The 12357-nt window shown below is 42.2% G+C and overlaps 1 protein-coding gene across 4 annotated transcripts in view; it reads right to left on the bottom strand.

The window, feature by feature from the left end:
• Nucleotides 1-12357, bottom strand: part of LOC147151792 (ras-GEF domain-containing family member 1C-like) — a 70273-nt gene that overhangs the window by 33739 nt on the left and 24177 nt on the right. The window contains exon 3 of one of the 4 annotated variants that reach the window (XM_086017884.1): nt 7130-7373. The exons of the other annotated variants lie outside the window; for them this stretch is intronic. The gene's annotated coding sequence lies outside the window, so the exon portion shown is untranslated. The remainder of the gene's footprint in view (nt 1-7129; nt 7374-12357) is intronic. 4 annotated transcript variants of the gene reach the window in all.

The following is a 12357-nucleotide window of genomic DNA, read 5'->3' as shown; positions in this document are numbered from 1 at the left end:
CCATACTTCCAATATTGTGGGAACATTTTGAGGAAGGCCCACATAAAGCAACGTTCATAAAGGCACACTTGGTGAGTCTGATTGTGAAAGGACTTGAAAGCCTCGACCTCAAGCCCATTAAACTCCTTAAGGATGATCTAGAACAGAGGCGGTGAACCAGGCCGTCTCCCGTTCTCCTTTGTGGATGCGCAGACGGTGGAGTTCATTACAGCCATTCACCAGTGATAATGGATGGACTGACGCTGGAATACTGTATGTGCTTTATTTCCATTAGCCCCTGCACTTCAACATTGAAAATGGGACGTTTTGCCACCACACACCCCATAAACCTGATGCACATGCTGCACTTGAAAATAAAAGAAGCAACATTTATCTACATTTAGGGGTTAGTGCATTTTTAACGGCGTTATGACCCCAAAAATGAAGCTATTTCAAGAAAATGCCATAAGCTGTGTTAAGTTGAGCTTTCTCCCCTTCACACACTGCAGCCTGTCATGAACAACCAGAGGGGATGTCTATTCAGGGACTCCCTCATAGCACTCACTCTTTCTCTTCACACATTATTGTCTCAAATATGCCTCACTCGCTGAATTTCCAAGCATAGGTCCTCCTAATTCTCAATTTGTCCCCGGGGTGAGTGGGTCTGTTAGGTACCCCACGAGTCCACAACAGAGCTCGTTCAATAAGATGGAGGCCTCTGCCACGCTCCCTGTGGTTCATGGACCAGCAGGACGTAGGAGATTACATGACAGCATGGACGGAAATTGTACATGCTTCCTCCAAAAGACACGAGACTTAGCAGATATAGTAACTCTGAAGTTTAGCTCTATAAAATAGCATATCAATAAAAGCAAGCAATTTCCACTCATTAGATTTTAAAAATCTGCAGGGCTGAGGAGGTCGGCCTCAATGTTTATCAAGACAAACGGGGGTTGGGGGCGGGGGATGTACTTAAAAAACTACTTTTCATAATCACAATAATGATACACTTTATTTCAAGCACCTTTTAGGAAACTCAAGAACACAGACCGATAAAAAACAGTGGTAAAAAATCACATACTGTAGAAGAAAATATAAAATAATTGCATTGATACATACATACAAAAATACAGGGTGGGGAAATTGCAGTTCCAGAAGAGGGAATGAGTAGTCTTGAACAGATGAGATTCACGAGCATGTTTCTCTGGTGCTAAATTGGAGTGTTCTACTTCCTGCTTGACACTTTCTGACATGTGCCATGTCCGCTTGACACTGAGATGGATAGAAAGGATGACGGATCGCACAAGGGCACAGCGGAATTCTCGCAGCCCGTCGGTAGCTTTTATCCATCATGTCTCTCCCGAGACAAAAGGGCATGTGAGCATATTGGCGACTTATTAAAAAACACAGCTTCCAATTGAACATAAGGTTGTTCAATGATGCGTGAGATTTACTCATGGAAATCCAATTCAGTTGGTGTATGTATTGATAACAAAATCAATCATCTCATCTATCATTTGCATTATTTTATGCCCTCACCCAATGAGAATCAGTAAGCGAATCAATAATTGATAACGGCATTGGAATCACTCAATTCCTATCAATTGCCATCCAATGGAATGAACTAGAAATCTATAATAATAAAAAAACAAAAAAACATTTCCCAGCTAAAATTCTTCAGAAAGAAATGCATTCATGACTCAAACGCTGAATAAAACATCACACCCTATCATAGCAAACCCCGCATTTGCCAGGGGGTGCAAACAGTATAGGGCGGATGGCATCAGAGCAATCTAATTGGATGCTAAGAAAGTGCTCTAATCTTTCTGTGACGCCATGACATCATATCCAAAGTATTGGCTCTCTGTTTGCGTTTTATCAATAATATAGACATCTGAAGAGCTTGTTCCGGGGTTGCTATGACAATGACGGAGGCGCTATTCTCCTGACGATAAACGCAGCAATAAAATTCTTAATGGGTCATTCCTTAAGTGATTGTAAATGAAAAGTGGGGCAACTGATCTTTCAATACATCTTCACAGACACAACACGACATGTGTCCTTGCAATCAATGCTTATATTCTGAGCAAGCCTCTTTTCATCTCCTCATTTGCCAGCCGCTCAAGCTCCTGCAGGCGGCATGATTGACAGGCCTCTATTGGATCATGTCCCTCCCTTCGTCCCCCGTTGTTGCCACGGTGATAGATGAGTTTTCTTTGCCAAAATACTCTGTCTGTCTCCATCCTTATAATGATGATTGAGTAAGAGTGAGTGGGAGAAAGGCGGGAAGGTGATATTTCCTATGACAAATGACATAAGCGCCACGGAAACAATGCCCACCGAATGTGTCCGTTCATGTTTCTGAGTGACAGCCACTCACACACACTACACTCACCACTACGCACTCTCTGCCTGAAGGCTGCGGAGGACTTAAAGAGCATGCTGGTGCCTTTGTAGCATGACTGACTCACTGTTGTCCTCCTGCTGCAGGACATTTGAGCACCTATTTCCTGCTACATGACATTTTCATGCTAGTTTGGGCACGGATTTCCCTACGAACGCCTATGTGATGCTGCCGTTGTCATCAGATGAGTCTGGGGAGAAACCAGCGCTTTTATTGAGTGAACGCTGAAAGCAAACGTTCAACTGTCCCACGTTTCTCATCTGATTTAAATCATTTGATAGCCCCAAGATTCAAAGTATTCAGGACATGGCTGCTATAGATTTCACATTCCAAAAATGTCCATTTGTTTCCCAGAATTCCACATTAGTTACCAAAAAGAACTCAGTTCATTGCCAATGAGACATTTCCCCATCATTGAAAAGTCAAAATGTTCAGCTCATTTGGGAATTCTAAGGAACTATTCCCATTTCCAATTTGACAAATTTTCAAACCAAAATTCCCAAATGAATAGTTGTTTACATATTTACATGCACATGTCTTCACTGATTCAATTAAATGAACTGAATCATGGTTACAATATATTAAGGCTACCTTACAGTCAATAAGTATTCCACACAGAAGCTGAGGGATAACTCTCAAAATGTACTGATTTTTCAAGTACACAGTACAGTGTTTCAATGAGTTCCCCATAGATGGATGGCGAAATGTTGAGGAAAAATCAGCTTTATTGGATTCTGAATTGCATTTCAGTCACAAAGCATCAGCACTAACAGCTCATTGTTAACACTGACAGTGCTCTCAGCCCAAGTGGGCCAGCGGCAAACAAGACGGATGACATCATCCATTGTGCATGCCGCCAATCCAGTCGGGCTCCCGTGCGCTAATGAAGAGTCCCGGATATGATTAGCTGGAGCCTATGACATCATGGTTCAGCCAGTCTCCCTACGGAGGCACTGACATCATCCTGGCTGAGTCACTTATTCGAATCGCTAATGTCTAATAATCTGTCTGGCTCTTGGCTTGTAATGATTGCGAGTGCTTTCGAAAGAGTGATCATCTATCACTCTAGAGCAGATGTCAGGTGTGAAGAATCATAGCTCCAGTGTCAATGCGTTGCTCGTGTGGAGCACATGCGTACCTGCAATTTCACCACAGCTGTCTTCAACACAGCTGTTTAAGTCCAAGGATATGCACCTCAAGACACGATAAGACCACACTGACGGCAGTATCAGCACTACCAAAGCTTGTGTAAATTGTGGCAACATGTATAAAATCCAGGAATTCTGACTCCAGGAGGATTCCAATCAAGTTAGCCTTGTTGGATGTCTTCAAATTCAGACTTTCAACTCTTCTGGTTGCAGCATTGTAGACGGCACAAGTATGTGATTTAGTGTTGCCATGGTAATGATAGATGTCAGTCTCCTCATTATGAAGCATTGCGCCATAATATTAAATTCTTTTTTTTTTTAATTTTTTTTTTTTAAAAGTGAAATAATTATTGTTGCTTTTTGGTCTGCCACATTTCTTTGTTGATCCCATGACATCACTGCTGTAGCGTCTCTTTCTTGTTCATCTCACCTTTGATACTGCGCTTTTTTTCAATGTTTCAGGACAAAAGCCAAGTACAAATATAGCGGTATCATTATCGATCCAGACCAAAATTTTCTTCTTCATTGACTTCAAATATATTTCTGAATGGCATTCCCGCACCATTTACACATAGAGCTTTTTTTTTTTTTTTGTTGCAGAATAACAGTATGACATTTGGTTGCAGTCGCACAATCGCTCTGCTTTGTGTTATACTGCATAGTGGTACCTCAACTTACAAGTGACCCGGTCCACCAGCTTAATGCTAAGACAAATTGCAAAATGCAATAGACAGGCTAACAAAACTAGCATCAATGTTATCATGGAAGTTGTCATGGATATTTGAACACAAATGCAGCAGCAACACAGGTAGACAGACATTATTACAATCCTCATCGGCATATGTTCTTTATCCTCTGCCAATAATGACCAAAATTACTGCAGCGTATTGAGCTTCGAGTAAACTATCTTTGTGGGCTTATTTTGTAACTACTGTACTGCCCGTTGGTGGCCAAGGTCGGTGAACTCACGATGCACAAACAGTTGAACTCTTTACATGCAAGTACAATATGGTTGAGTGCTATTTTTCTCAAACACTTTTGTTGTTGTTTTTCTTTCTGCAACGGATTAATGGCATTTCCATTCATTTCGGTGGGAAGATGATTTGGGTTACAAGTGTTCCGAATAGTTGAAAGCATGATCAGGAAACAAATTAAAGTCACCACCGCTGTATTAGCAGAGAGTCCGCTTTCACGCTAGCAAGTCAAATGTTAAAATGTGTCACTATGTGGGGCTTAAATTAATTTTGCCTGCGGCCGGAGGAGAAAATTCTCTCTATGTCTAACTGTGGTGCAATAAAGCTGGGCAGATGGTTCAGTCCCTCCAAACGCGACAGGGACCTTTGAGGGAAATTTGCGCTCTAACCTTTCTTCCTGCCCTCTTGCCTCCCGTCATTTCCGTAATTTAACAAGAGGCGACTCTCTGCTCCTGTGCTCCTGTTCACACCGGCCCTTGGCTCGCAACCCCTCATGACAGGCTCTCTGTGGACACACATACACACATGCGGCAACGGGGCAATCCGAGAATAATGGAGTGTGACATCACCTCATCGGACATAAGCCACAAAGTACACACGCACACACGCACGAACACACTCCAGTAAAGAATGTAATCAGAGGCAGTGGAGCCTATCGACTTCCTGGGGTTACCTCACCCTGTGGATGCCTTACACAAGGCCACCAACTCAGTAGCCCCAGGGGGCAACCCGACCCCACACTCAGTTACAGGCATGAAACCTCGCTTAAGTGTGAAGCTGATGTTTAAATTGATATTGGAAACAGGTGGTTAAAACTACTGTTACTACCAGGTGCTTGCTGTCCCTGCATCCTGTTTGTTCAATGTCTCATTCAGTGCCCTCTTCCCTTCCACACTTCATTGCTTCCTGTGAGGAAGCAGACTGAAGTGAAACAAGAAGCCAGCCGTGCCATATGTGTCAGTTTCCCTCCCAATTACAAAGTGGGAACAAGACCGACACAGTACTAATGCCGACTTCTGGATGCAAATCTGTAAAAATAACTTCACTTACTGAAAATCTCAAAATTGACATCTTATTCAGTTCAAGGTCAATTCACTACACAGGTCATAGATTACACAAAATCTATGACCTGTGTAGATTACACAAAATCTATGACCTGTGTAGTGAATAAATCAGATAAATGCGTTTACTGCACAAAGAACACTTCAGACACATATTAAGTATACAGTGGGTACGGAAAATATTCAGACCCCGTGAAATTTTTCACTCTCTGTGTCATTGCAGCCTTTTGCCAAAATCCCAAAAGTTCATTTATTTCTCATTAATGTACACTCAGCACCCCATCTTGACAGAAAAATCACAAATGTAGACATTTTTGCAAATTTATTCAAAAAGAAAAACTGAAAACTGAACTGATTCAGACCCTTGTGAGGATAAGCGGTATAGATAATGGATGGATGGATGGATTCAGACCTTTTGCAGCGGCCCTCATATTTAACGCACATGCTGTCCATTTCTTATAATCCTCCTTGAGAGGGTTCTGCTCCTTTATTGGAGTCCAGCTTTGTTTAATTAAACTGATTGGACTAGATTAGGAAAGGCACACACCTGTCTAAATAAGATCTTACAGTTCACAGTGCATGTCAGAGCAAATGAGAGTCATGCGGTCGAAGGAACTGCCCAAGGAGATCGGAGACAGATATTGTGGCAAGGCACAGATCTGGCCAAGGTTACAAAATAATTTTTGCAGCACTCCAGGTTACGAAGAGCACAGTGGCCTGCATAATTCTCAAATGGAAGACGTTTGGGAAGACCGCAACTCTTCCTCGACCTGGCCGTCCAGCCAAACTGAGCAATCGTGGAAGAAGAACCCAAATATCACTGTGGCTGAACTCCAGAGATGCAGTAGGGAGATGGGAGAAAGTTCCACAAAGTCAACTATCACTGCAACCCTCCACCAGTCGGGGCTTTATGGCAGAGTGGCCCGACGGAAGCCCCTCCTCAGTGCAAGACACATGAAAACCCATAAAACCAAAAAAGACATAAAGGACTCCCAGACAATGAGAAATAAGATTCTCTGGTCTGATGAGACCAAGATTGAACTTTTTGCTGTTAATTCTAAGTGGTATGTGTGGAGAAATGCTCAGGCAATGCTCATCTACTGGCCAATACAATCCCTACAGTGGAACAGGGTGGTGGGAGCATCATGTTGGGGGGCTGTTTTTCAGCTGCAGGCACAGGATGACTGGTTGTAATTGAAGGAAAGATGAATGCGGCCAAGTACTGAGATATCCTGGAGGAAAACATACATACACATATGCACACACACTTTCAGCAATGCTTTAAGTCATGGACATTTCCATTTTGCCGGGGGCAAGTGGGCATAGGTGTATAATCTTTTCAGGACCACACATTATGCAACAAGAGTTGCTGTGTGAATGCAGATGCTCTGTGAGTCACAGACCATGAGGGTTTGCAATGTGTTTGTGTGTGCGCACGCGTGGTAACTGGACCTATGCACCAAACAATGCTGCAGATAGGTGACTGTTTACTTTTTAATATGCCGACATGACAAACTTCAGCCTTAATTTGAAAAGTAACTTAAGCCTGATGAGTCATATTACCTGCAATTGGCTTGGGACCGGTCCAGGGTGACCTCGCCTCTCGCCAACTCCACAGCTCCCACACCCAAATGAGGATGAGCAGTATCGAAAATGGATGGATGGAGTCACGTTACAGAAACTGCATCTGATCAAGTGACTTGCTCAAGTCCTGACATGAATGTCATTTTCTATCCTTCTGCCTCTTCCTTCACTCTCTTCTCTGACTCCTCAACCTCTGCCTTCTACGATATCTCAACCGGAGACCCTGCAGGGAATCACACAAGACGGCAAAGGCAGCGGTTAGGAAAGCAAATGAGGGAAAATTTATTGTGTGGGGGCTGAGACAAAACAACAACACTAATGCAGTCATATGCTTTGCTGCTAAATGATACAAACTCACAGCACATTTTTACCTCACTAATGGCCCTGAACGATGATAATGCCAAAAGAGCAGGACCCAACAAGGCTCACCAAGACGCATTTTGGCCAAATAATAATGTATTACTCAATTCGTTGCCCAGGAATTTGTAAACATGAGAGGTAAATGCAGTTTTTACTTTTAGTTTATGTTCATCAGCAATCTCAGTCACAATTGTTTGACCAACAGTTCTCTGAATCTGTATTATCTGCGACATTGTAGTTTTTTCCAAGCGCTGGGCAACATCAAGACTAGTCAATACAGCTATAATGATTGACATGTGAGGCTGCCTAAAGACAACATAAAGGGTGATTGAAAAGCCAGCAAATCACTGAACAGTGTAAAAACAAAACTACACTACAAAAAGTCTTTGCCTTTACAGTATTAACAAGCTGCTCCATCATTGATGGCAACGATACATGGCCGACTGTTGGCCACTGGTTACTGTATTAAAACATTTAAATCGCTGGTGAACTGTGTTGCGTTTTGGAATGTGGGAGTAAACCGGAGTACCCGGAGAAAACCCACGCAGGCACAGGGAGAACATGCAATCTCCACACAGGAAGGCCGGGGCCGGAATCGAACTCACGACCTCTGCACTGTGAGGCGGACGTGCTAACCAATCGATCACAGTGTCGCCCGTATTGTAATTTTATATGTATAATTTTATGTACATGTGGCTAGAAGGCAATTCATGGAGCGTGTCTGTTACTGAAATGTACAAGCGCAGTCGGTGAATCGGGCTGTGGTAATACGCTTCTTCCTTGACAATCGCGTCATGTTTTTATGGTTCTAAAAATGATAATACAATGCTGTGTACTGTATGTGGAACCTAAAAAACAGACAAAATATTTGCAGCGCTTATGTTGCAGGAGGTCAGTAGAAAAACTCTCCATCCGTAAACATTTTGCGATGGTCCATTCAGTCACGTTCAGCCTCGTCGCTCGCTGTGCGGCAGGCCCAACAGCTGCTGCATCACGTTGGCACTTCTGTATTCATCTGCGCCTTGCTCTCCCCATGATGCAGCAAATGTATTTTCAGGCACCAGCATCAAGGTGGTTTGTTGTTTGATAGCGTCTCCACAGGTCTTACAAAGAGTTTCCTAGCAACAGGTTTGTGTGAGGGCCTGTATGACGGGGCAGCTTTTTCCAGCCCTCTGATTATTTCGATGGAAGTAAAGGTCTTACCTGGTTAATAGTTTGAGATTGCCGGCTATGATGGAAACTAGCATTAGCTATGTACGAGGCATCTGATCATCTTAGACTACGACATCTACTGTACATGTCTCAATCATTCTACCTACCTACCATCCACCTACCAATTTATTTTTATTTATCTATATTTTATTTTATTTATCTATAATGAAAAACAAAGGATACATAGGAAGTAGGTCTCTATTAAAGTGTACAATGTTTGATACCAGAAAGGAAAATGGATGAATGGAAATTATATGGTTTGGTTGAATATAATGTTGTTTAATTATATGTTTACACACATATAACATTTAATTCTCTTAAGTGTGTGCTTAAAGCATATAGGAAGGGTGAAAGTAAAATTCATATAAAAACTTTTTTTTAAATTAGGTCTCTCCCTTTAATGTGGGTTTTCACCTATTGCATGGGTCTTGAACATGTCCCCTAAGATACACAGGTGTTCCCTATAATGAGGTGACGCTTCTGTTTTGTTGTTACGATTCTGAAGTGAATTGAAAAGTCCCATCTTTAATGACATAGTGTGTGAGATAAGGTGCAGAATAGTGGATGAGTCAGATCTTGTAGGCGCAGTGGAGGAGGAACGAGGAAGCGGTGCCTATGTATAGAGAATGCTTTTGTAGCCAGCTAAAGTCTTGGACAGCTTCAATACCCAGTTGGTTATATAACAGCATAGATCTCATAACCGTATAGAAAATATACAAGTATGTGGATGACGCACATAGGCCATGTTTCACATCATGGGGATTGATTTTTCTTTGAAGATTCTGCACCCACCATTAAACCCACACAATCGATCAGAACGGCTTATCCAAAATACTACTGCAAACCCACTCAAGCTGGCATGTGCACATAGAGGATGCGTTACCGGCGATCGTGTGTGTACACGTGCGTACGACACATTGCTCACAACACGAGCATGTGTGAGCAAATGAGACCTACATCAGTAGCCTCTGGTATTTTGGACACCATGCCTCAATTAGTTGCTGGGTGAATTGTCCACTTGAACAAATAAATGTCACTCCCAAAAGTTGCACATTTAATCGTAACGCCGAGTCAAATTCATTGTCAAGCATTCACTTGACATCAACTTGTCAAGCTCCGCCCTCATTTGTATACAAAGACCTCAACTCAACGCTTCCAGTTCATTATTTGAGGAAATACGTTACACACAGTGGCGGTTTCTGGTATGTGTAGTATGTGCGGGCTCACAGGATATCATTTTTTTCTCTCAATAAGTGCATGTATTACAGAGAGAACATGAAGCTGAATGCTGGAACAGAATCATTCACCAATCTTTATATCAAATCATCGCAATGAACTGATTTTAGTGATACAGTTCAGCGAAAAGAACAAAGTCGATTTCTTTTCCTAAAACACAGTGAAAACGAACACGGTTGTCACTAAACAGAATCCTAATCTCACTCACTTACAAACAAAATGGAGGCGCCAAAGAGAGGTTTTGCACAGGGTGCCGTTCAAGCTAAGACCGCCACTGCTGTAAAGCGTGTGCTTGTTTGCATCTGTCATTCCCCGTCTCCTTCTCACTTTGCCTTTGGTATGGCTGTATAGAGGTGAGGTGTCAGATTGGCTACAAATCATACAAGCTATTTGGTGATTGTGCTTCACGTCTACAGCCAACTGGGAGCCAAACTGATTAAGTGATGTACACACAGCGGCGACTGCTCAGTTCTCTAAGGGGCTGGGAAAAACACACCCAGGGGATTATGAAGGGTGCTTGCTCTAAAAGTGGTTCCCAAAGCAGCAAGTATTATTTGGTTGTCGTGATGAGCCAGCAGTTTTGAGATGAGGGAAAATCAGAAGTGAGTATCCCTTTGTTGCGTAACTAGACAACGTCCCCATTCTGATCCATCCATGTTTTTTTCTGGGAAGGATTAAACCTCATGAAGGGAGGCTTTTAGTATTGTTCACACACAAGCAAGCAACAAGAAATCAATACAATAGCAGATAATGCTTCGTGTTGTTTCAAAGATATGACTTGAAAATGCCATTTCATTCTCAATTTTCCATTTTGCTTTGCATACACTCATCAGCCAAAATATTAGGTACCGGTAGGCGTATACAGCAACCCGGGCGTCCGTCAGTGACTGACTGACGGAACGGTCTGTGAGTCTGACGGAACGTCCACCTCTGGTTACATTTTACTTTGAGTTCATATTCACTGCGAGGGCCGGCCAGAGACTGTAGGCGGGCTGGATGTGGCCCCTGGGCCCTATATTGCCTAGGACTGCTTTAATAGCTTGGCCCTAATTTCATCTAGTCACTACATGTTGTCTTAATGAGTGGGAGACCGGTGCCATTGCATCAGCTGCGAATTGCATGCAGCCAGATGGCCGCACATTCAATGCCAACACTTGAGGCTGCATTTATAACACAGTTTAGAGCAATGCTGCATCAGCCTCATTTAAACGCTTTTGAATACATTCCATACATCAGATGCGCAAATGAGGCACAAGTTAATGTACAGCTATATTTACTCTGGCATTCCATGGGAAAGAACAAACAATAGGGAAGCATTTGCTTTTAAACAGTCATACAGCTCAGGCCTACTTGAGAAGACAACTAAACTTGACGATGTAATTTGCCCTTATTGGCCTTTACATGATTGCGCATAAAAAATGGATGGATGAATGGATGGATGGAGTCCTTCTTGGACCATCTCAACACTGGTCAACCACGTTGGTGGAAATTTTTGACAGGAATTTCAATTCATGGCTGCACCCCCCCCAAAAAAAAAAAAAAAAAAATCCAACAATACAAATAATTAATACAATGGTGACTTACAAAATGCAGAAACTTCTCATGATGTCATGTAAAACTCCTCACACTCACTAAAGAACCTCTCACGGTAAAAAAAGAAAACAAAAAACATCAGACACCGACAATTCTCAGACTCAAAACACCAAATCTGTCACCCCCAAAAGACCTCTCTCACATGCTAAAAACCTCATACACGCCAAGAATTCACATTACCAAGAAAACTCACACACACCAAAATACCTCTCACACTTAGCCCAAAATCTTTCACACTCACCCAAATAATCTTAGTCATCAGAAAAACTCCCAACAAAAACAACTCACACATACAAAACTCTCTCACTCACACACGCAAAAAAGCCTTTTACTTACGGCAAGACAAGACACACAAACACACACGCACACACAACAAAAAAAAAAACTGTCACACTCATCAGAAACCCTATCAGAAACCATAAAAACAAACTCCAACGCCAACAATCTCTAAACACTTACAAAAATACCTCTAATTACTGCACGCACGCATCCACACACACGCAAACTCTTGTTTTTAGTCCTACACACATCTAATACAGAAAAAAACTTCCTTTGTTGGTTGTGGTTGTTTTTATATTCATAATAGGATTTTTGGTAACCCAGAACACATTTTTTTAAGCTTGTGTGAGAAACTAAGTGCAATTTTTTGTTTTGTTTTGTTTTGTGTCATGAGGAAGGAAAATGTTATTTTGGGCCTACACGGCACTTCATATTTATTTGGCACTCAATCAGACCAATTTGGTCCCACCCTTTATTGCTGATGCCATGATACGCTTGAATGGCATGCACCGTATTGTATAGTAATC

Source organism: Filicampus tigris, chromosome 2 (genome assembly GCF_054856515.1).
Source record: "Filicampus tigris isolate MCC_2025a chromosome 2, RoL_Ftig_1.0, whole genome shotgun sequence".
NCBI classification, from domain to species: Eukaryota; Metazoa; Chordata; class Actinopteri; order Syngnathiformes; family Syngnathidae; genus Filicampus; species Filicampus tigris.
This window is presented reverse-complemented; position numbering and strand designations above follow the sequence as displayed.